Below are 23358 nucleotides of genomic sequence, written 5' to 3'. Positions count from 1 at the left end.
TGAATGGCAGCAAGGGTTTATGGAAAATGAGAAGAATTATTTTAACTGAGCAGATAGAAAACAGAAAAAGAATCAAATGGGAGTCTTGACCCAGTATCTTATGTGGAAACTGCCCACTAGCCATCACAATTTGCCTGTTCTGAAAATCTTGGGGCAGCTGCCTGCTTCTGAAGACTGGCTATTTCCAGAGGATCTCTGAGAAGCCTCAGTTTGAGTAGCCCTCTAATTGTGTGAAATTCTGATTTTTTAAATTATTTTATTTATTTTAGTAGAGACATGTGAAGCCAAGGGTGAACTCCCAGGAGTTACACTGCTTTGTTTTTAAACAGTACCTGAAGGGGTCCCTTCAGGGGATGTGTAAGGGCAGTTTTTCTCTGATGTCTCTTCCTGAGGTTGAAGATCATGAAGAGGCTTCCAGGAAGATTTCAGGAATGGAGGCCTGAAGCTATTGGTGAAAACCTTAGGCACTATTACAAGAGCTCTTTGCAATATGCTGCCATGTCTGCACGTAGTAGGGTAGTGCAATCTAGTCTGGGTAGTGAAATTCCTAGAGATAAGGAACTTCCAGCTACTCATTTAGTGGGAGAGCCCATGTGTTCCCAAGGGAATAGACTGGAGAGCCATCATTGCTAGTGTGTATTTGCACCCAGGGAGCTCACAGGTTTCTGAAAGTTTTGCTACTTTTAATGGAAGGATGAAAATGTTTTTCCCACTTGAAACAGTTTATGTCTTAAATAATGAACTGTGTTCCAGCAAAATTGTAATTTCTTGTGAAACTCTATATTTCTTTTTGGCCAAGGTTGAGAGCAAGTAAAGAGAACCCTTTTTAGAGGCTTTTTTGTTTTCTGGACAAAGTCGGAGATCATTCACACATTATATAAGAACTGAATTACAAGGGAAACTTAGATTTCCTTTTTCAGTCTTGATCGAGCACATGGGAAAAGGATAGGGGCCTTCAGTGAACTCCTGGTCCATGACTGTCCAGGTATGCCACTGTTCTGTCCAGGAGAGAACAAAAAGGATATACCCTTCTGGTCTCTTAGTGAAACAACTTTGGATTCAGAATTTCTTTTGGAGGCCTCAACATAGCATCCAAAATGTGCTGCCCATTGGGCTTCCTCCTTTCCGATGATGCTTCTCAAATGAATGATTTTGCTCCAATCAGGTTGTCTAGAGTTGGCCTTGAAAAGCCAAGTCATCGTTGGTGAAGTCGTGGGGAACAAGAATTCGGATTGTGATGAATGTACACATGAGCATCAGACATTTTTTTCTGGAAGAGGAGAGGGGTTAGGTTTACAGGATTCCCAAGAGAGCTGGTGACAGTTGGTAGAAATAGAACATTTGTGCATCTCATGCCTTGGGCCCCAAAAATGACAGGGCTGAAGAGAGAGATGATAGATTTGAAGATCCAAGAACATCAAGTGCCGGGAGGAGCCCAGGTCCTGCAGGAGGAGGATCATAAAAGGCAGGAAAGAGGAACTTGGCCAAAGCTACAAAAAGGACCTTCTCAATAAGAGAGAGGAGACGGGTGCCTGGGTGGCAAAGGCGGGTAAGCATGTGACTCCTGATTTCGGCTCAGGTCATGATCTCTGGGTCCTGGAGTCAAGTCCCATGTCAGGCTCTGCCCTCAGTGGGGATTCTGCTTTGGGGTCTCCCTCTCTCTTCCTCTGTCCCTCCCCCACTCGTGCCATCTCAGTCTCTCCCAAAATAAAATAAATAAATCTTTACCAAAAAAAAAAAGAGTATAAAAATGAAAGAGGAAATAAATTACATGCGGATGGTGGATCTATGGGTCCGAGTCTTCGCATCCTGCAAAGTCGTCTTCCTTACGGACGACAGTGGGCATTGTCATGGCCTGGTCTTGGGAAAGGAAAGGGGACAATCAGGGTGAAGTGAGGACTCAGGCCACTGCCCCCGGGATTATGTCCCCGACCCCAAAACTCAATGCTGCCCTCAGCTCCTCAGTCCCCCCACCTCACCACCCATGGGGCCGTGATCCCTTTACCTCACTGATGAGAAAGGCGTCCAGGGTCTCTGGGCCCTTCCCAGCCCTCAGATTTCATAACTGGGACCAGGAAGCAGTGCCTGTCAGCCCATTCTTTCAAGAGGCAGCCACGGTGGTGCCCATGACTTTCTGTCCCCATGATTTCCTACCTTCCTCTGCTCCCTCCTGCTACCCTCCCTCCTCTCTCCCTGAATCATTAATTCCTTATTTCCCTTCTCCTGTCACCTCCAACAACCAGACTGTTCTCTGCAATGGGAACAGTGGAGGAACGATCATGGGTTTACTGACACGCTCCCTAGTCAATCAGTTGATCAATGAGCCAATGTAGCTAACATGGAGGCAGCTGCCACGGGCCTGGGGTGATGCTGGGCCATGAGAGTGACCATCAACTGGGCAATCAAGTAGACTGCCCCATGCCTGGGCTCATCTTGGGCACTTGACACACACTTCCTATTGATGACAGCCCGTAAGTGTCCTAGTCCAGAGAGGAGATGAATGTGACAGTAGAGGTAATGGTACTTGTCCGAATTCCCCTAGTCTGTCAGTGGGGTGACGGGCATTCTCCAGCTGGTGTGGCCACATAAACACCAGTACCTGCAGTGTTCACCAAAGACCCTGAGACCTGGAAGGACTAGGGGAGGCCCCGAGCAGATGGATGGAAGGTCCGAGGGTGGGCCGTGACCACGATGTGGGGACCAGGCCCGTCGCTGTCAGTGAAATCTGACAGGAGCAAAGATCCTGGCCACGCTTCCCAGAGCCTCTGTCCCGGGCCCAGTCAGTCCCAGGAGACCAGCTCAGAGGGACCGTGAGAGCCAGTGTGTGCTGCCAGCCCAGCAGCCTTCACACAGGCCTCTAGAATTCCCGTCAGCCAGGGAGGGTCTCCGGGCAGCTGCATATGAGCCTCTCTCCCATGGAGCCAAGTGAAGGTCTTGCTCTGCTCCCAGTATAAGGGATGTGGTGAGGAGAAGAGAGAAATGTGCTCCAGGATGTGCCTCTCACCTCACCTCTGCAGCAGAATGCCTTGGGGAGTATTGCTCGCTATGAATGGGGTTAGAGCATATGGAGGCATTTGGTTCCCAGGCATGAGCTGAGGGCCACCGCTTGCCTCCCGCGGTCATAGGGCTATAATGTGTGCGCTGTCACGAGATTTCTTTATCTCGTCTTTTCGTTTCATTTCTTTTCTTTTAATTTCTTTTCTTTTCTTTTCTTTCTTTCTTTCTTTCTTTCTTTCTTTCTTTCTTTCTTTCTTTCTTTTTTTAGACTGTGGACAATGGCCATTGTGCAGTGGCAGTGGGATACACCTCCTGGAGCAATATGCAATCTCTCTCTCGCTCTTTCCATCTCTCTCTCTCCCTCTCTGCATCTCTCTTTCGGTGTCTGACTCTCCCTGTCTCCCACACAAAAATACAATCATATCACATAGAGCCACAAAAGACACCCCAACACCAAGCCTCACGCACACACACCCACACCACACACAGGGAATACAATGGCTTCCTAGGACTATAGACACATGGACACACTTTTTCACCTGGGAAATCTCCTGTCCACCACACCCCCACAACCCAATCAGGGCGGCTCGCCAGACTGAGGATTTCAAGGATGCCCCACCTGCATTAGCATCTAGAGTTTTGTCTCAGGAAGAGGCTGATTCCAGAATACGTACCACATTCACTGGATGCTCCTGTCCCCTGCAGGTACAGAAAAGAGGACACCGTGAGGCTCAGGTCATGCTAAACACTGTCTGCGTGAGCTTTATTTCCCTCAATGACTTTAGGAACCCAGATGGAACACAGTGGTTGAGTCCAACGACCCCAAAGTAAGTGAACTGGATGCCTTAGGAAGTTGTTTTTCCTGGGGGACATGTCTGTCCAGTCCATTCAGGACGGTGACTACAAAATGCTTCATCCAAGCAGGAGAAAGTGTTACTGAGGGACAGGATCCTACCACAGCGTTTAGAACCACATTTGGTGTTGCCAATGCTAAATGTCCTCTCGAATCAGCTAACAGTTGGCAGAGACAACCACTCCATGCTCTCCCAAAAAGGAAAATTGTATGAGATCTATATGTATAATCCCAAATATACATTGTCTGATTTTCATCTGAATTTGATGGGAAAGAAACCAAGAAAGCAACATCTGTTCCTCGGACAAAGAACTTCTAGCTCACCATGGGGAGAGGTGTGCCTCCGGCGCTGTCTTCTTTGATGGGATCCATGTCTTCCTCCAAGGCATCTAGGACACAGAGTACCCGTCAGCACATTCCTCTTGTTGCTCAAGAATATTCATAGAATGTTGTTGGATATGGACACGAGGCTGCGGTGTAAGGAGCCAGCTGGTTTCCAAGCATGGACTGAAGAGCCCCTGCTGTGTCACCCACCGTAGTAAGGCTCTAAAGTGCGCAGTGTGATAACATGGCTTTGGAGAAGGGTGACATCATGCAGTATCTGTCAGACATATCTCCTGGAGAAACACCTTTCTCTCTCTCTCTCTCTATGTTTCTGTCTTCTCTCTCTCTGTCTCTGTCTTTGTCTCTCTTTCTCTTGCTCTCTCTCTCTCTCACACACACACACTCACAATCACACTACACAAGACACCTAACCCCCAAGCCTCATGCACACACACCCACACCACCCAGGGGGAATGCATTGGTTTCCTAGGACTGGAGACACATGCACATAGTTTCTCACCTGGAGTCTGCTTTTCCCCACACTCCCAAGCCTCAGTCCTACCAGGAACCTGGAATCAGATGGCTCTCCAGACTGAGGACAGTGAGGACATCCCCCCAACCTGCCTTACCATCTAGAGTTTTTCCTCAGCAAGGGACTGATTCCAGAATACGTACCACCTCCACATGGTTCTGGGGCCACCTGCATTTACAGAAAAGAACACACCCTGAGAGTCAGGTCATATGCATACTGTGTCATCACCGGTTCTCTTGGTGACTATTGAAAACCAAATGAGAAACAGCAGGAAAGACAAAGGCCCAGAAAGGAAGCACAGTGTGCACCTATGGAAAAGGCATGAGCTTTTCCTGGGGGATGGATCTTTTAAATTCCCTGAAGCACAATTACAGAACTCTTAATTCAGAGAGGAAAAACCGCTTCTGAGTAAAAGGTCCCCTACCACACAGTTTACAGCCTCCCCTCCCAACACCCCAAGAAAATGGTACCTCACGTCTAAAAACTACACTGTCATGTTGTCATAGCTGAACTCACTTCAAAAAGACAAAACTCAAGTAAGAAACATTTCTTTCTCAGGCAAAGACAGCCAAGCCTATCCTCGATGTGTTGGGCCATGGTGCTTTCTTGCCAAGGTCCTCTTTGGTAGACTCTGAAAGGACACAGAGTAAGTGTCAGTCCATTGTTGGTCCTACTGAGGAATTACTCTGTGATCTCTGTTGATATGGACACGGGACAGACTGTATGGGAGTGACTGGTTAAGAAGCATGGGCTGAGCTGCTGCTGGGCCATTCTCCTTGGTGGGTGAGGAAAAGCAAACAAGAGGATGAGAAAACGAAGGAGAAACAGACCTTTGACTTTCTAGCTTAAGGCAACCTGGTCGATGTGAGTCAGTTAGTCTACAAAGAGGTCGCCTGGTTGCACACTGTGGTGTCGTGAGGGAGCCCCACCCCTCCCTCTGCCCATAGTGAAGTCTCTCTATTTGTTCTGCCAGGACGAAGCTGGCAGGCCATCCGAATGGGAGACAGACTAGAGGACACAGAGTACCTTCCCACCACGGTGCTCTATCTCATGAATGACTCAGAGAGCTCTGCTTGACTTAAACGACAGAACAGTGGAGATGGATGTGGTTGGTTAAACAGGATGCAGTTGCCAATGGCAAGATTTGATTCCTTCTGATGGTTGAGTAATTTACAGTGTATCTATATTACAAACTGAGGCCTGCTGAAGGGGGGGTTGGTGAGGGATGTGGTTGGTTTAACAGCATGCACTTGCCAATGACAAGATTTGAGTCCTTCAACAGTTGAGTAATATTCCCATATATCTAGAGAACACACTGAGGCTGCTGAAGTGGGGGGATGGGGTAATTGGGTGATGGGCCTTAAGGAGGGCACTTGATGGAATGACAATTGGCTGTTACCGCAACAGATGAACCACTAAGTTCTACCCCTGAAACTACTAATACAGTATATGTTACCTAATTTGAATTTACATTAAAAAAGAAAAGCCTGCAGTTGGCTATTGGTGAGCCCCCTTCTTCATGGAAGGAGATGCAGAGAACAGAAGCAGCAAAGAAGGGAGAAACAGAGTCCTGGCTTTGCCATTGAAGGCAAAGGTACACCTGAAAGGAACGGAATATGGTGTGTCAACTCAACTACTTCCATTCAAAAATAATGATGAAAAATAAAGACACCCTAAAGACAGAAGATAGTCCAAAAATTTAAAAATATGAAATAAATAAAAATAACATCATTAATCTTATGGTATTTTTCTGTCCAGTGTGTGTCTCATGTATGTGTTCACTGAGTCGGGTGGCTCTCCGTGCTAGCAGTAGTCATCCACTAATGGGATGGTCCTTTACAGTGGGAAGCCTGGGTTCCTCCTGATGTCCTCTACCCCATCTCTGTAAGAGAGGTGCAGGAAAAAGAGTGGACCCTGGGTTAGTAACCAAATATTACTTGGAGTTCTTATTTGTCCTTGTTGCTTGGGTGTGTCATTGCCAGCACTGGAGGCTTTCTGGGGCTCAGGGGGATCATGCAATCAAAGAGCACTAAACTATCTCTTGATTCCCGTTTGGGGCCAGCCGCTGAGAAGTGACCCAACACTGAGAGAGATTTACCAGGTTTTTCAATGTTGTGCCTCCCAGTCTCAAAATCTGTGAGCTGGACAGACAGTTTGGACCTTCTGTGTGCTTTTCACACTAAGGGCTATGCCCAAGTCTGCCCTCCATGTGACCACTGAGGCCACCTCATAATGGTAGACAGTACTTGGGATCTCTGTAGACTCATGCAGTTCAGATATATACACAGGCCTTGGAAAGATCCTGCATGGTTTCTGTTGAACCCATGGCTCAGAGCTATGCTTGTCAGTGTGGGAAGTGCAGTTCAGTATCTCAGAGTAGCAGCATGGGCCCAGCCATCTGGGTGCACATTTTGGCATTTCCACTTAAGAGCTTGTGTGCTTGGGTGCATTCAGCTCTGTGCCTCAGTTTCTCCATCTGAAGAGTGCCCTTAGCAAGCAAAGTACTGCATTGGTGGTGAGGGTTGAATGGTTAGTGTAAGTAAAGCATGCCATGGAAATGCTCAGGAAGGTTCCTTGGAGGTGAAATGTCTCGTCTGAGATGCCATAACTCCACAAAACTCAGAGCTGCAGTCAAACTCTGCTGTCCAAGCTCCCAGGCCAGTGCTTTCCCCACGACACACACCTGCTTTGCTTAAAAAGGACTCCTTTATGTTAAGCCAGACCCGGTGCTTAAGGAGTCACATAAAGGTCTCAGAAATGCTTTTGCTGACTGCCTGAGGACACACTAAGTGGCCATTTCCCAAAATAATGTGCATGATGCTCCCAGAATGAATTAGTTGCCTGACCTGACAGCTCTCTGGTCCAACACGACGAACACCAGTTGACTGGTGGGAGAGAGCTTATGTACCTAACATACTCGTGTTCTACAACGTGTGAAACTCTATCATCTTGTGTGATTTCCTCCTCCTACATGTGAGCACCTCAAGCTAAGACCTGTTGCCCAGCCATGCGAAAGACCAGAGCTTCGCCTTTGCACAGCGCGCTGGATGCAGACTCAGGGGACCTGACCTGTGCATTACCTCACAACCACATGAACAGAGGCTCGTGTTTTTCTAAAACTGGAGCTCTATGTGCACAAGGATGCAATTGTCTACATACAGAAATTCATATGTCTCTTCATCTCAAAACGTTACCTTTTCTTTTTTCTATGTTACTAACTCCCTATGTACATGCGTATCTATCCATCTCTGTCAATGGGTTTCTTGGTCTGTCATTGTGTGTGAAAGGCTGGATACTCAATGGATATATGTAAAAACACATATATTCTCTATTTTCACTAGTCCATACCTCTGGGAGGGTAACACATTGAGTGAAAGCATATGGCTGATATTTTGTAAACCTCTAACTTAGGATAACAGCCAATGTAAAAGGTGGAACGTCAAAGAAAACGTGTGTTTTGCTACGTAAGCTGACATCTAGACACAGGCTTCTCGGCTGTTTTTGGAGACCTGGTTATATGAATGGAAGCAGCGTGTGCCCAAATATCTTGAAGTCAAGACACATTTCAGGAGAAGGGAGATTGAGGGCACATGAAGACAAAAGTAGAGGGCTCCACATGCAAGGATCATGGCAATCACTGTCCACCCTACGAACAAGAAAAAGCCTGAAGACACTGAAAAATCAACCACTCTCGGATCCATGGAGAGGGGAGGACACAGGACAAACCATGGCCCTGAGGAGACAGGAAAGGGAACACAGGGAATCCAGGTTTCCTGGAGCACAGACTCTCTAGCAGAATATACTGTTTCTCCAGCTCACTGGAACATTTAGCAAGAGACCACATGCTGGGCCATAAAACACATCCCAACACATCTCAAAGAGTAGAAGCAATACAACAGCTGCTCTCAGACCTCTATGAAATTAAACTAGAGCTCAACCACAGCAAGAAATCTTGGGAAATCCCCAAATAGCTGGGAATTTTTAAAAAATGGTCAAAGAGGAAGTTTCAAGAGAAGCTTGAAAAGATTTTGAACTAAACGAAATGAAAACATACGTTGACAAAAATGTATGCAAAGGCAGTGCCTGGGAGAATTTATACTACTGAATGTCATCGTGTTGGAAAGTAAGAAAGATTCAAAGTGAATAGGCTTCCTCCTTAGAAAACAAGGCAAAAAAGAGTCATGTCATATAAAGCAAGTAAGAGAAAAAAAATCATATAATTGCAGATACCAATGAAATGGAACACAAAAAACTCTCAGACAAAAAGCACCAAACCAAGACAAAAGCTGGTTCTTTGTAAATATCAGTAAAATGGATAAAGCTCTAGCCTGACTAACCATGGAGAAAGAGGGAAGACACACATTAACATCAGATGAAAGAGGAGACATCATGTTGAAAGGATTCTAAAGGAATACATGGAAAAATTCTAGGATTCCTGAAAGGAAAGAGGCCAATTCCTTCAAAGTCACAAAACTACCAAAACCCACTGAAAGGAAATAGATGATCTGAACAGGCAGGTATCAAAGACATTTAACCGATAGTTAATACATTTCCCAGAAAGGAAGAGCTGGCCCCAGATGGTTTGACTGGTGAATCCTATCAAATCTTACAAAGCAAAACACAGTCTTGCTGTGTCATCCAGCCATCTCACTCCTAGGTATTTACCCAGTTGAGTTGAAAAATGTGTCCACATGAAAACTGGCCCAGGAGTGCTTCTATCGGCTTGATTTATGAACACCAAATCTAGAGGCGACTAAGCTGTCCTACACTAGGTGAACGGAGAAACAACCGGCAATATACCCTTACGATGCAATATGATTTGGTAATAAACAGAGCTGAGCTACCGGAGCACATAGCTGGCTCACTCAGTTAAGCATCCAGCTCTTGATTTGGGCTCAGGTCATGATCTCAGGGGCATGATATCCAGCCCCACGTCAGACGGGTTCCCTGCTGAGGCTGCTGAAGATTCTCTCTCCCTCTTCCTCCGCCCCTCCCCACACACTTTCACTCTCTCTCTCTCTCAAACAATAATAAAAAGAAGATTAAAAGATAATTGAGCAATCAAGTCACAAAAAGACATCTACGAATGTGAACTGTATAGATAAAAGTGAAAGAAGTCAGTCTGGAAAAGCAACATGCTTTACGGTTCCAACTAGATGACATTCTGGAGAAAGGAAAGCTATAGAGATGACAAAAGGTCAATGGTTGTTAAGATTTCTAGAGAAAGGGCAAAGGCATGAATAGGTTAAACACAGGATTTTCAAGGCAGTGAAGTTACTCTGTACATGGTGGATACACGACTTTACGCATTTGTCAAAACCCATACTCCTGCACAACACAGAGCAGACCTTCCTAACGATGCTGGCCTTCAATGAGTATTAATATTGCTACACTGGTTTGTGATTCGTGACATGTGTTCCACACTGATGAAGCTTTTAAGGATTGTGGAAATTGTGCGCCAAGGGATAAGGGTGATAGGGAAACTTTTTATATTATCTGCTCAATTATTATCTTAATCTAAACCTATTTGAAGTAATAACATCTATTCATTAAAAATAATAAAAGATATATTTTTCCTAATATTTAATAACAGACTAATGTCCATTCAGTAGCTTCACTATGCCTACCATGAAATGTGAACAGACTTGAGTTGCAAATGCCATTTGACTACTGTGGTTATAAACTGATGAGTGACCAGCTAAATTAAAATTTTCACACGTGAAACAAAAATAATATGGCTTGGCATTTTTGTCTTAAGTATGGGACACTGAAAACTAGTGTAATGATTCTTCTTCTTCTTTTTTCTTTTAGAGACAAAGAGAGAGTGTGAGCAGAGGAGGGGCATAGGGAAAGGGAGAGAGAATCTGAAGCAGGCTCCATACCCAGCATGGAGCCCAACACGGAGCTCAATCTCATGACCCTGACATCATGACCTGGGCCAAAATCAAGAGTTGGACACCACCCAGGTGCCCCTAGAATAATTATTCTTGAATCAACTTAATGAATGAATTTCCACGGTACCTTCGACAGGGTCAGAAGTGGGGTGAACCTTAGGCTTTATTCTCCTGGCCAGCTTCCGGAGACCTGGAGAAAATATGGATGTTTTCTTCACTTTTGTTTTTTGTTTTCTCAGAGACTGTGGGAAATGCATGACAACAGAAAGAGCTGTTGGCATCTTGCTATCAGAAGACCATAGGAAAAGGAATGATAAGCTCATCAGAGTTCAAACTTTTGATCCCATGGTTCATCATTTGCCTAGCAAAGCCACCTGAGTCAGAGAGGGCTTTAGGAAGGTCTTAGGGTTCATATAGCCTTCAAATACCCCACAGAGAATGTAAACTGATGCAGTCACTATGAAAACACAATATGGGACTTCATCAAAAAAATTCACAAAAGAACTACCATTACACCCAGCAATCCCACTCTTGGATAAGAAATCCATTTGAATTCAAGTCTAGATTTCAGAGAAATATCTGCCCATGTTCGGCAGCACTATTTACCAAAGCCAAGCTATAGAGACAACTTAATGTTGAGTGGGGGAGCTGGGACAGGAATGGAGTTGGTTCCTTGGGGAGAGAGGTCCCGGAACACCTGACACCTGCCCAGACACCTGAGATCAAGCCCTGCAGCCCTGAACCAGGGCTCCCTCGTCTCTTTCTCATATCCTCCAGCCCCGAGTTGTCTGTGGGAGACAGTGGATGCCCTGGGGGAGATGTCTGAGCCAACAGCAAAGTCCAAATCCTAGCTCTCCTTCGCACATCTAGGTTTCAACCCCTGACCCAGAACACAGTGCAGATGCCCCTTGACAAGCCCCTCTGAAGGGCCAGGGGAAGCCCAACTGTGGCCATCCTCCCACAGCATTCACCCTACTAGCTGTCTGACATGGAGCCTTCTCCGGGACCAGTTGAGTACCCTCAGGGACCAGTGGTCTGAGGGGCTCCCAAGCTGATTCAGAACCCAGGACTTTCCAAACTAATTGTCACATGACAGCTCTACCAAGAATTAGCTTCCCTTCAACTGATCAACCCTGGCTGAGCAGTTCCTGTGAATTAACTGGAAAAATGGCCACCTGGGCTAGTGCTTTGCTGGTTTAATAAATTAAGCCTATGACCTCTAGTATCTCACTGGTATTGATCTAAGTAGGTCTCCAAACTGCCTGGGCTAAGGCCTGGCTAAGAGTGAACCGGGACTGCACTGGCTCTGAATGGGCACCTTCCCTGTTCCTTCCTTCCTCCCCCAGATCCAGTCTTTATAGACTCCTCATCCTTCTCTAAACCCTGCAGTGGCAGGGGACCAAGACCCACCTCCTTTGAGAGGGACCCCTCAGGGGCGCCTGTGTGGCTCAGTGGGTCACGCGTCTGACCTGGCTCAGGTCATGATCTCAGGGTCCTGGGATCGAGCCGGGCCTCTGTTTCTGCACTCAGCTTGGTGCCTGCTTGTCCTTCTTCTCCTCCCCCCCCCCACATCCCCCTTACTCACCGCTTCTGCTCTCTCATTCTCTCTCAAACAAAATCTTTTTTTTAAAAATCAGGGAATATACAAAGGACACATAGAGAGGGACCCTTCCATACCCACACCCTGGAGAAGCTCCCCCATCACGACTCTCCGTAAGGATCACCCAGACCTGCTTTTGCATTTAAATCTATCATCTGCTGTATACTATTTTGCACGTGATAATAAGCAACCTTTTATTGAGAGACTTAGATTCAGATCTAAGCACGACTTTCTGTTGCATTTCATCTCACATCCTTTGTGAGGAAGCTCATCAATTGTTGACGATTTGTCGATAATGAAGTTCTATCATTGAAAACCAAGCACCATTATTCATTTGATGCTGTTTGACTTCTAGTCTTGCTTTGCAAGGCTATGTGTATATAGTCATGAAGCATGGCCTCTCTCCATGCTTGCACTTACTAGCCAACAATGGGAGATCTCTGGAAGGAGCAAAGGCCCCCACTGGAGCATGGACACTCCCTGGCCCAGCTGGACAAGTGCGTCCAAACAAGGATGATGGACAGCAGGCTGTTACGAGTGTTTGAGTTCTTGTTGGTCACTGTCCCTAAAGTGTGTAGTTCATGGCATTCAAGCATTTTTTTAGGGCTCATGGGGAGAATGTTATCAAATCTACAACACTATGTCCCCGATTCTTTTCTCCCTGTTTTTAAAATAGGCTCCATGCCCAACATGGAGACTGAACTCACGACCCTGAGATCAAGAGTCAAATGCTCCACTGGCGGAGCCAGCCAGGCACTGCCCAGCATGCTCCCTATTCTTATTCTATTTGTGCCATCCCCTGAAGAGTGAACATGCCATGACACTGATTGGCCAGGCACTGACCAGCTCTGGACAGAAGGTTAATAATGAACTGGTTCTTTGAGTCTTATTTTTCCTTGTCCCAGGAGTGTCCCTAAGCTCACAGGATTTCGGCATGACTAGGGCTTACTCATACTGACAATGCCATCAAATACCATGAAAGGGTCTCCTCCATTCTGACCAGATTGAGGTCAGGTGCTGAGGAGTAGCCCAGCGTTCAAACAGAGTTTGACTGGCTTGTCCTAAACGGTGCCTCCAAACCCTCAGAATCTTTGAACTGAACATAATCATGGCTTCAAACGGACCAGGCTTTCTACGTCCTTTTCAGATGAATGACTATGGCAAGATCTGGACTTCTATGGCTCAAGAGCTTCCCTGGGCTATATGACCACCGAGCTGACCTCATAATGACAAACAGTATTTGGGATTCCCCTTGGCTCAGGGAATTCCTGACATCCACGCAGATGCTAAAGCTTCTTCGCACAGTAACTACTGATCCCATGGCTGAGTCATAAGTGCAGTTCGGTTCAATAGTTAGAGCACGAGCACTGGACTGCAGGCCTGGGTTCACCTCCTGGCTCCTTTACTTAGAGGAGTTCATGAACCTGGTCACATTCATCTCTGTGCCTCCGTTCCTCCACCTGAGGAATAGGGAGAGGAAACAAATCATCGCATAAGTGTGTGATGAGTACTGAATGAATGAACACCTGTCACGCGGTCAGAAAGGTGAATTAGAGGGTCTAGATCTTGTTTGAGATCTCACAATTTCACAAGTTCCAGAGCTGGATTCAAATCTGGGAGTCTGAGTTCCCAGACCATTGCTCTGTGAAACACAGCTGCTTTGCCTAAATACAAGCATTTTACCCCAACATGATTTCTTTTGGACAGAATCAGAGGCAAACAACAACAACAACAACAACAACAACAACAACAACAGCAACAACAAAAAGCAAACGAGCAAACCTATTGCTGTCTCCCTGAATCCACTCTCTGGAGCCCTTGTCCACAAATATCCATGACTGTTCTCTAGAATGTTCCAGTTGCCTGTCTTAAGGTCAGCAGATCAAATGAGATGAATCCCAGTGTAAAGGAAGGGAGGGTCACTGTTACAAAGTCTTGTGTTTTCAAACATGTGAAACAATGCCATCTTGCATTATTTATTCCTCACACAAATAGAAGTGCCTCCAAACAAACTTTTGTCAAACTTGTCAACTCATAGAAAAAAAAAACATAGCTTAGCTTTTGGGAAGAGATCTGGACGAAAGTTCAGGAGAACTAAGAAACACATTATATCAAAACCACTTTAATGTAGACACGTTCTGTTTTCAAGTTACAATCCTATGTGCAAATGTATGCAATCATCTCTATATACATATATACTTATATATATAATGTGTGTGTCTCTGCTCTTGTGTCTACATCACCTATTTTTCTTTGTGCATCACTAATAATCTGTGTACATGGTTATCGATCACTCATTAACTCGATCCATTAACCAGTTACCCATCTTTCACCGTACATTAAGGGCCGGCTATTCATTGCATCACTGAGAAAAAAAGGTCATGCTATTGTCACCATACTTACGTCTGGGGCGCTGAATGGGACGGGTGGTAGCATACCACTGAAAGCTCTAAAAAATGTCATTTTGGATAACACCCAAAGTTCTTAGAAATGGAAATGTGTGTTTGGGGGTCATAAATTGAAACGTAGACTCTCATATTCTGAGGATCTCTTTGGGGCAACTATTGATAGGAATGAACCCACATGTCCCCAAAATCCTGAAATCCATACCCCTTTGGGGATGAATGGTACAGGGCAGACATTGTAAGACACTGATAAAACAATGATAAATGTCCTCCATATCAACCTTTCTGGGTTCACTCTAAATTTCAGAAATGCATAATGTGAATATAGAATTTACGATGCTTAAAAAAACTTAAACAAGGGGCACCTGGGTGGTACAGCGGTTAAGCGTCTGCCTTCGGCTCAGGGCATGATCCCGGCATTATGGGATCAAGCCCCACATCAGGCTCTTCTGCTATGAGCCTGCTTCTTCCTCTCCCACTCCCCCTGCTTGTGTTCCCTCTCTCGCTGGCTGTCTCTGTCTCTGTCGAATAAATAAATAAAATCTAAAAAAAAAAAAAAAACAAACTTAAACGAACATAGACACTGCCGTATTTTCCCCCCTTGAGAACCTAGGGGTGACAAGTGAGGGGTGCAGGCTATCATAGGAAGTAGTCCATTGTTCTCCATGGAGGACAAAAACCAAGGCTGCTAGCTCAGTAGAACCACCAACAGTAGAAATCAAGGGATAGAACAAAACTATAAAACATATGTAGATGAAATTGGGAGAGAGGAAATTTTCAATGATGAGAAAAATGGTTTGAGAAAGAGTGAACTGAGTCATAACAAACAGCATTCAGAAGATCATTATGAACATACCATCACAGCAGGAACCACAGCAATTTCCCATTCTGAGTTGGAGCAGCAGAGCAAACACCAATCTGCAGGAATGGGTCAGCTCAAAGAGTCCCAGCTGGAAAGGACAGCAGAGGTGTGGCTCAAGTCACCATGGCGACGGTGTCATCATAGACCTTTCAGAGTCAATGCAGCTGCACAGCGGCCATCTTCTGGTGTCAACAGGGGCCTGTCTTCACAGACAAGGGGGGCATGGGAGAGTAAATGCTTTGTTTTTGAAAGTTGAACCCCAGTCTCAAACATTCTCACTCTTTTTTTTTTAAAATAACGACATGAGGGGGATGACCTGCCACCCCCCCCCCAAATAGAGTCACTAGCCAAACTTCAGGGTGAAGAGGGAAAAGAAAAACAGATTGAGAATAAATAGAGGTCCCACTCTTGATTTAAAACACCATCCCCACCCATTCTATCCTCCAGAGTCACCAGACATTTCTAGAACAAAGTTTAAAATGGGTCCCAGATGAAATGAAGAGCAGTGTTCACAGAAATTCCATTCTTCAAATCATATTTCTCTAAGCATATACTAATGAAATTATGTCATTCTCTCACCGTCTATGCATACCACCTGATTTTTCTCTGTGTATAGCTGAGAGGACGTACTTAGTTACCTCTCAATCTTTGTGAATTTCTTGGTCAGTATGTGTATGTAAAGCAGATTCTTCACTGAATAATGAGGGGGGAAATATCACTGTATTTTCACCACTGCATTTCTGTAATAGTGAATGGGTTGAGGGCAATACATACAACTAGTACTTTTGTAAATGAAGTATTTTAAATACTCCCCAAAATGCAGGGTTCAGTGTGTGTTCTGGCTCATGGATGGGCACTCAATAGACACAGGATTTTGATCTGTTCATGAAAAGTAGCAATGGAAACGGAAGGAACCAGCTCCAAATATACATAAAAAAGGAAACCTTTTAGAACAAAACCTAGTGCCATGGACTTAACCAAGCAACTACAATACATGGTAAAAAAAAAAAAAAAGTGTATGTAGTCGGGGAACCTGGTGAATCCTTGGACTCTGAATTTTGGCTCAGGTCATGATCTCAGATTCGTGAGATCAAGCCCCAGAAAATAATGGCATAAAACAACCCCTTTACTTTGGTAAAGTACTACTTTGGTAAACCTGGTAACAAGGTTAGGAATTCATCCAGGACACAATGCTGACGTTAGAAAATGAAAGGTTTCAAATATCCACACCCAGGATGATCCCCACTAGGTAGAACTTGGGGTCCATGAAAAGAACAGCCCTAGGCCCAGTGCCAATAAATAAACGAGGGCTTTCTATTTCTCAAATCCACAATCCAGAATCCAAGTTTTGCAGGCAGTTGGAACTTCCTGTGTTAGTGAACAGATTTTTTGCAAATGCCCACATCTATTCTTTGCATGTTCCCCGGATCTACTTCCCAGTAGGGTGGCCAGAGGGCAACCAAGGGGAGTCCATGATGCCAGTTGTGTAGCTGAACCTCTCAGTACCTCTTTCGGATTCTATCTGAACCGAATGCCCACTTTGGACACTCCTCAGGGTAGCAGAAATCATGAGGTTGTCATTGGGTGTATCTACATCTGAGGTCATACCCATTGGAGAGAAAAAACAAATTCAGCCACTAGAATGCAGAGCCTGGACATAGAAGAGGCCCACATATTCCTTTTGCATTTCAGTGGCTTCTCTCTGCTCTTTCCACAGTCAATAAACCTTCCCACAGAAATCTGTCTTGAACATCGAACTCAGGACTCAATTAATGATGCCTATAAGAGACACCTTGTCTCACGATCATTAAGCAGTGAATCAGTAAAAATGTTGTAAGGAGGGAAATAAGCAAGACCAGACATAGGGGGCAGTATGATTTTTGAAGCCTTTGCTTTTTTTTGCACTCCAGGGTAGCCACACCCTTTTCCATATCAAAAGGTTAAGACACACATTAGTAGTATCATTTTCCCCCCACAAAGCCAAGAAAAAGGACGAGACTGTGTTACATGTCTTGCGAGGGAAATCAAGAGACGAGGCAGGTGCTTTCCATAGGGAATAGATTCCACCTGAGGTTTGGCATGGCAGGGAGACCTTCCACAAGGGCACCAATCAAGAGCCCAAAGGAGGTGGGGAAGCAACAGGAAAGGAAGAGTGTATGAGGCGATCGCTCCTCCAAAGAATAGATGTCTCACAAGAAACCAATCTGTCCTGATAATGGACTCTGTCGGGTGGCTCACTTGTGTCCAGAGCAGGACTCAACCGTCAGTCTTTATCAGAGACCTACCAGGTCACTCTACTCTGCACTTTGGACTGAGGGGCACAGGCCCATAAAATGCCCAAAGTCAGATAATTCCCAACTTCCGTGGGGAACCAACTGTGATATCACAATCTCTGAGTCCTTAGCGAGGAAGGGGGCAGTGGGGTCATTTTGGCATCCATGGCTTCACCTAGGGAATAGCTCTCAGCTAGGCTCCAGATCTTTGATCTTGGAAACCATCTTCCCCTACTGCCAGTCGAACCTGACTCCATTCTTCCAAGAGAACACAGAGCACAGAGGACCCCCCATGGGGGGGCTTTATGCAGTCAATTGGTGCAGTGGAGGGAGGAGATGTGTTCATGTTTCAAGTACACCCATGTGCTCTATTTCCTGACACCAACCACAACCAACTCGCCAAGTTCTCCAACAATTCAATTCATACTCCACGGATTTCAGGGCTCAGTCCCACAAGTCTGTCCCCACTGCAGAGGCCAGTCACAAATGGGGTGTTCAAGCTACCCACACTTCTGCCCAACCACAAGGTCAGGTATTCCCTCAGACCCCCTCCTTAGGGTTGATAATTTCACTAGAATGACTCACATCCACAAGTGGATGGATAAAGAAGATGGGCTCCATGTATAAAAAGGAATATGACTCAGCCATTCGAAAGGATGAATTCTTACCACTTACATCGACCTGGACGGAACTGGAGTGTATTATACTGAGTTAAACACAGCAGTCAGAGAAAGACAAGTATATGGTTTCACTCATAGGTAGACTCTAAGAAACAGTGCAGAGGATCATAGGAGAAGAGAGGGAAAACTGAACTGAAGGTCATCAGAGAGGGAGAAAAACCATGAGAGACATTTAAGTATATGAAACAAACTGAGGGTTGCTGGAGGTGAGGTGGGTGGGGGGATGAGGTAATTGGGTGATGGGCATTAAGGGGGGCACATGATGCGATGAGCACTGGGGGTATACGCAAATGATATATTATTGAACACTACATCTGAAACTAACAATGTACTATATGCTGCCTAATTGAATTTAAATTTTAAAAAAGGAAAAAACAATTATAAATACACTGTAATAAAAGTTATATGAATGAAGGGGAAAAAAAGATCGACTTCAGAAGTCAGGAAAGCACTTTACTTACATCGACCAGTTTATTATAAAGAATACAACTCAGGAAACGCCCAATGGAAGAGATGTGTGTAGCAAAGAAGGTCTAAAGGGGGTGGGGAGTGGTGGAGAGCTTCCACGCCTTCTCTGGGGGAAAATCACTTTTCCAGAATATTAATGTGTTCACCAACCTCTTGTTCAAGACTTTTTATAACCCAATCTTCAGCCCCCTCCCCTCACAGATGGCCAGTGGCTGAGGCTGAAATTTCCAATCCTTGACTCCCAGTTTGGTCCTTCTGGTGACCAGCCCCACTGCGATGCCATTTCTGGGCCCCTCCCTATGTCAGCTCTTTAGCCTAAACTCTGGAGAGGTCTGTTGGAGATTTTATGACTAACAGAAGGCTCTCCTATCCCTCAGGAAACTGCAAGGATTTTAGGAGTCCTGTGCCAGGAACCAGAAATAAATAAATAAATAAATAAATAAATACATACATTTTCCACAAAGCACTTCTCCAGAAAGGCTAGGCAGACAGGACATTGGCTTGCCTCTTCAAACTACTTCATGGTGGCTTCCCAGAGGGAGATCACCTGGATAGCTGAATGGCAGGATCATCTGTGATTTAAATGCTATTGTTTCCTGAAATCCTTTCATCCTTAAAGTGGAAATGCCTAATGGGTCCTAACTAAATGTCCTCTCTAGTATTAAGGAATGAACACACAAAATCAAGGGCACATGGTCCAAACCGAGAGAGATCTGAAATGCCGATTGGAAACCAAGTCTAGAATCCTCACTGGGCTTTGAGCTGAGATGGAAGAAGGATCCGAACTTAGGTGGATCCCCAGCTCTGCCTGCAGGTCCTGCCTGGCCCAGACACTAACCCAGAGCAGGGTTAAGATGTCCTGACAGCGCAGAATTCTCCACCTTCTAGATCAGGGCTCTCTGATAAAAACCTAATGCAAGACACAGACATGGTTTCATGTTTTCTAATAAGCACACTGGAAACAAGAGCAATGATTGTGGTGAAGTAAATGTAAATGATGTTTTGGGTTTGGTTTTGTTTTTTAAGGAGGCTCCTGCCCAGTGTGGAGTGCAAGGCAGAGATTGAACACACAACCATCAAGACCTGAGCTGAGATCAAGAGATGGTCTTTTAACCAACTGAGCCACCCAGGCACACTAAACAATATATTTTTAATTCACTATCCCCCAAATGTTCACATTTCCACATGTGACACAAGAAAGGTGGCCACATTTCAAGGGCTCAAGAGCCACTCCGAGCTGGTGCTACCATATTGGACAGGGAAGACAGAGATTATTTACATCACGGAATCCTATTGGCCAGTGCTGTTCAGGCTGTCTCAGGCTATACTGCACTTTGATTTATGAACATCCTGAAATAATCCACTTCTTCAGACTGAGTGCTGAGACTCACATCTGTGCCTGGGATTCTCAAACCCAGAGTCAATGTGGGACAAAATTACGTACATGTTGCCAGGCATGGGTGGTAGTGGCTCAGTAACAGTTTAATCAACCTCGTTTAAACTCTCCATCTTGCTCTCACCTTAGCCACCCTCTGTAGAATGTGAGAAACCCATGAATGGAATGAATGATTACCAATCATTTTAATGAATGAAAATAAATTAATGTAGGCCTCCTCTCTACTTGCCTTGACTCCTGTTCTCCAGGCATTTACACGGTGATGAGGCTTCCATTGGCGTTCTCGCTGTCCCTGTATTTACATTCCATCAATGTCTCTTCGGTTTGAGATTATTTTTACTCCATTAAGGGGTACATAATAGAATATTATACCCAGAGGGTGTATCTTCCCAGTTCTCTGGACACATTATATTGGCTTCCAGTTGTCCCCAAGCAGGGAGTGCTTTGGCCCCCAGGGAACACTTGGCAATGTCTGGGTACATTGAAGGTTCCCAACTGTGGGGCGGGTGCTACTGGCATTTGGTGGGTAGAGGCCGGGGATGCTGCTCCACATGCTACCAGGCTCCCTGCAGCTCCCACAAGAGTTCCCTTGCTGCAAATGTCAACAGAGCCAAGGTTGAGAAGCCCTGTCTTAAGCCATGTCTGCTAACCCCCTTTAAGAAAAATGGGGGTTCCTAAGGGAGCCCCGCATTGGGCTCTGCATTCAACATGGAATCTGCTTGAGATTCTCCCTCTCCCTCTGCTCCTCCAACTCACGCTGTCTCTCTCTCTCTAAAAAATACAAATTAATCATTTAAAAAAAAAAGAATGAAAAATGGGGATTCCTCCTGATCTCTTTTAACCCAATATTAAACGGTCAATATCTGTCTCTATGGAATTAGTCACAGACCCCACTAATGTAAAAAGGAATACACCTATTCTTATATTTCAATTTTTTCAAAGTAGCAAAAGTGTTTTGGGAAGTGTTCTCTCAAAGCTCACTCTCTGGACCCAGTCATTTCTCCCCAACTGTTTTTCTCCATGATTGCAAATATGTATTTTCAAGAATTGTTAGACAAACTGGAACGGGCCCCAGACCACCTGAAATTGGACAACAGCCTTTCCTTTTTGAAAATTTTGCAAGAGAGCATAATAGAAACGAGACATCTAAAGTTGCAGTAAATCATATCGTGTCTTTTATCCAAACTAAAATTCATATTCACAGAACAATTATTACTGATCAGCCATTTCACACCATTTTTCACCCCTTGTTAATGCTAATAAAGTGTATGAGTTTTGAATCTGCGGGTGGCTGACCAAAGTGTGACCCCACAGCACGTATAGCCTGTTAGAAGGTTGTGTGCCTCACAGTCAAATCCAACCACCATTTCTAAATATTGCAACTCATGAGTTTCATATTTGCTTTCTTTTGTTCACCACAAATTTGGATACATTTGAAAATGTCCAAGAATAATGAGAATTGTAGACTTTACTTCTGAGATGGGAAATTACAAATAATTTTCATAACATCTTCATATTTCCCTTCTTTTTTTTTTAAAGATTTTATTTATTTATTTGACAGAGATAGAGACAGCGAGCGAGAGAGGGAACACAAGCAGGGAGAGTGGGAGAGGAAGAAGCAGGCTCATAGAGGAGGAGCCTGATGTGGGGCTCGATCCCATAACGCCGGGATCACGCCCTGAGCCGAAGGCAGACGCTTAACCGCTGTGTCACCCAGGGGCCCCCATATTTCCCTTCTTGACATCGTACCACAACTTAGGTAAATGGCCTTTGGTTTATTCTTTGCATAATGTTCAATTAAGTTTTCTCCCTTCAATTATGTTACATTTTTTACAGTACTCCTAGATAAGCAGGAAAGTGTAGGGAGCATGAAAATCAAGAGATAATATAAGGGAAATCAGGTTGATTTCAAGTTATAAAATTAAATTCTACATCAATCCAGGAATAACTATTTGTTGTCTACTTTTTGCTGGATATTCCTTGTAGTTGATATTCAAAATCAAGACCACAGACCCAGCTATTAAATTTGTCTCATTCAAAAAGAATTAAGACCACACCCATCCAAAAAGAAAAGAATAGTAACCGATTCTATTAGAAATGTTTATAAGTTGGGTACCTGGGTGCTTCAGTCAGATGGGCGTTGGATTCTTGGTTTCAGCTCAGGTCATGATCTCAGGGTCCTGGGATCCAGCCCTGCGTCAGTTCCACACTCAGGAAGGAGTATGTTCCTCTTTCTCTCTGCTCCTCTCCCTGCTTCTGAGTGCTCTCACTCTAAAATAAATAAATAAAATCTTTTTAAAAAGAGAGAAAGGGAGAAAGAAGAAGCAGCAGCATTTATAAGTTGTTCTGGGAGAGCAACATAAAGAAATGACTTGGGACAAAAGGAAAGGTTCCTACAGGTAGGAATAATTGGGAGACTGGATTTAGCCGAGTTTTGCCATGTCATTAAGGTTTAATGCGGTGCCTGGGTAGCTTAGTCACTTCAATGTCTGACTCTCGATTTTGACTCGGGTCATGATCTCAGGGTGGTGCAGTCATTAAGTGTCTGCCTTCGGCTCAGGGTGTGATCCCAAGGTCTGGGATTGAGCCCCCTATCAGGATCCTCCGCTGGGAGCCTGCTTCTTCCTCTCCCACTCCCCCTGCTTGTGTTCCCTCTCTCTCTGGCTGTCTCTTTCTGGGTCAAATAAATAAATAAAATCTTTAAAATAAAACAAAATAAAAAAAGATTCTCTCTCTCCCTCTTCCTCTGCCGCTCTCCTCCCTATAAAAAGGATAAAGGTTTCCAGAAAGAAGGCAGGCTGAACATTTACCTATGAGTTTATACTGCTCTAATTTTTAGTAGTCTTCTGAGGAGCGGGTGGTGAAGATACCCCTCCTTATCAAGAGACAGAAATGTTTACTAAACTGAGCAGTTGTGGAATCAGATGGGTCCTTGCCCTCTGCTGGGCATTTCAGATAGTAGAATGGAGGAGGGGGTAAGCCTGGGTGGGGACAGGGAAGAGGGAAGAGCTGGCATAGTTTCAGACGCAGCACCACCTAGCGGCCAGCTGTGTTTGCGACCACTGGACTCACCA

General features: G+C 44.9%; 1 long non-coding RNA gene across 1 annotated transcript; it reads right to left on the bottom strand.

The window, feature by feature from the left end:
- Nucleotides 1-4553: 4553 nt before the first annotated feature.
- Nucleotides 4554-22523, bottom strand: LOC148107026 (uncharacterized). The gene is made up of 3 exons (XR_015723184.1): nt 22401-22523; nt 15462-15670; nt 4554-4874 (listed from the first exon to the last, which is right to left on the bottom strand). It is a non-coding gene; the product is annotated as an uncharacterized LOC148107026 (long non-coding RNA).
- Between the last annotated feature and the right edge of the window lie 835 nt (nt 22524-23358).

This window comes from Ursus americanus, chromosome 36 (assembly GCF_024610735.1).
Source record: "Ursus americanus isolate L20-20 chromosome 36, mUrsAme1.1.p, whole genome shotgun sequence".
Classification (NCBI taxonomy): domain Eukaryota; kingdom Metazoa; phylum Chordata; class Mammalia; order Carnivora; family Ursidae; genus Ursus; species Ursus americanus.
Note: the sequence above shows the minus strand (reverse complement) of the source record. Positions and strands in the feature narration are given on the sequence as shown.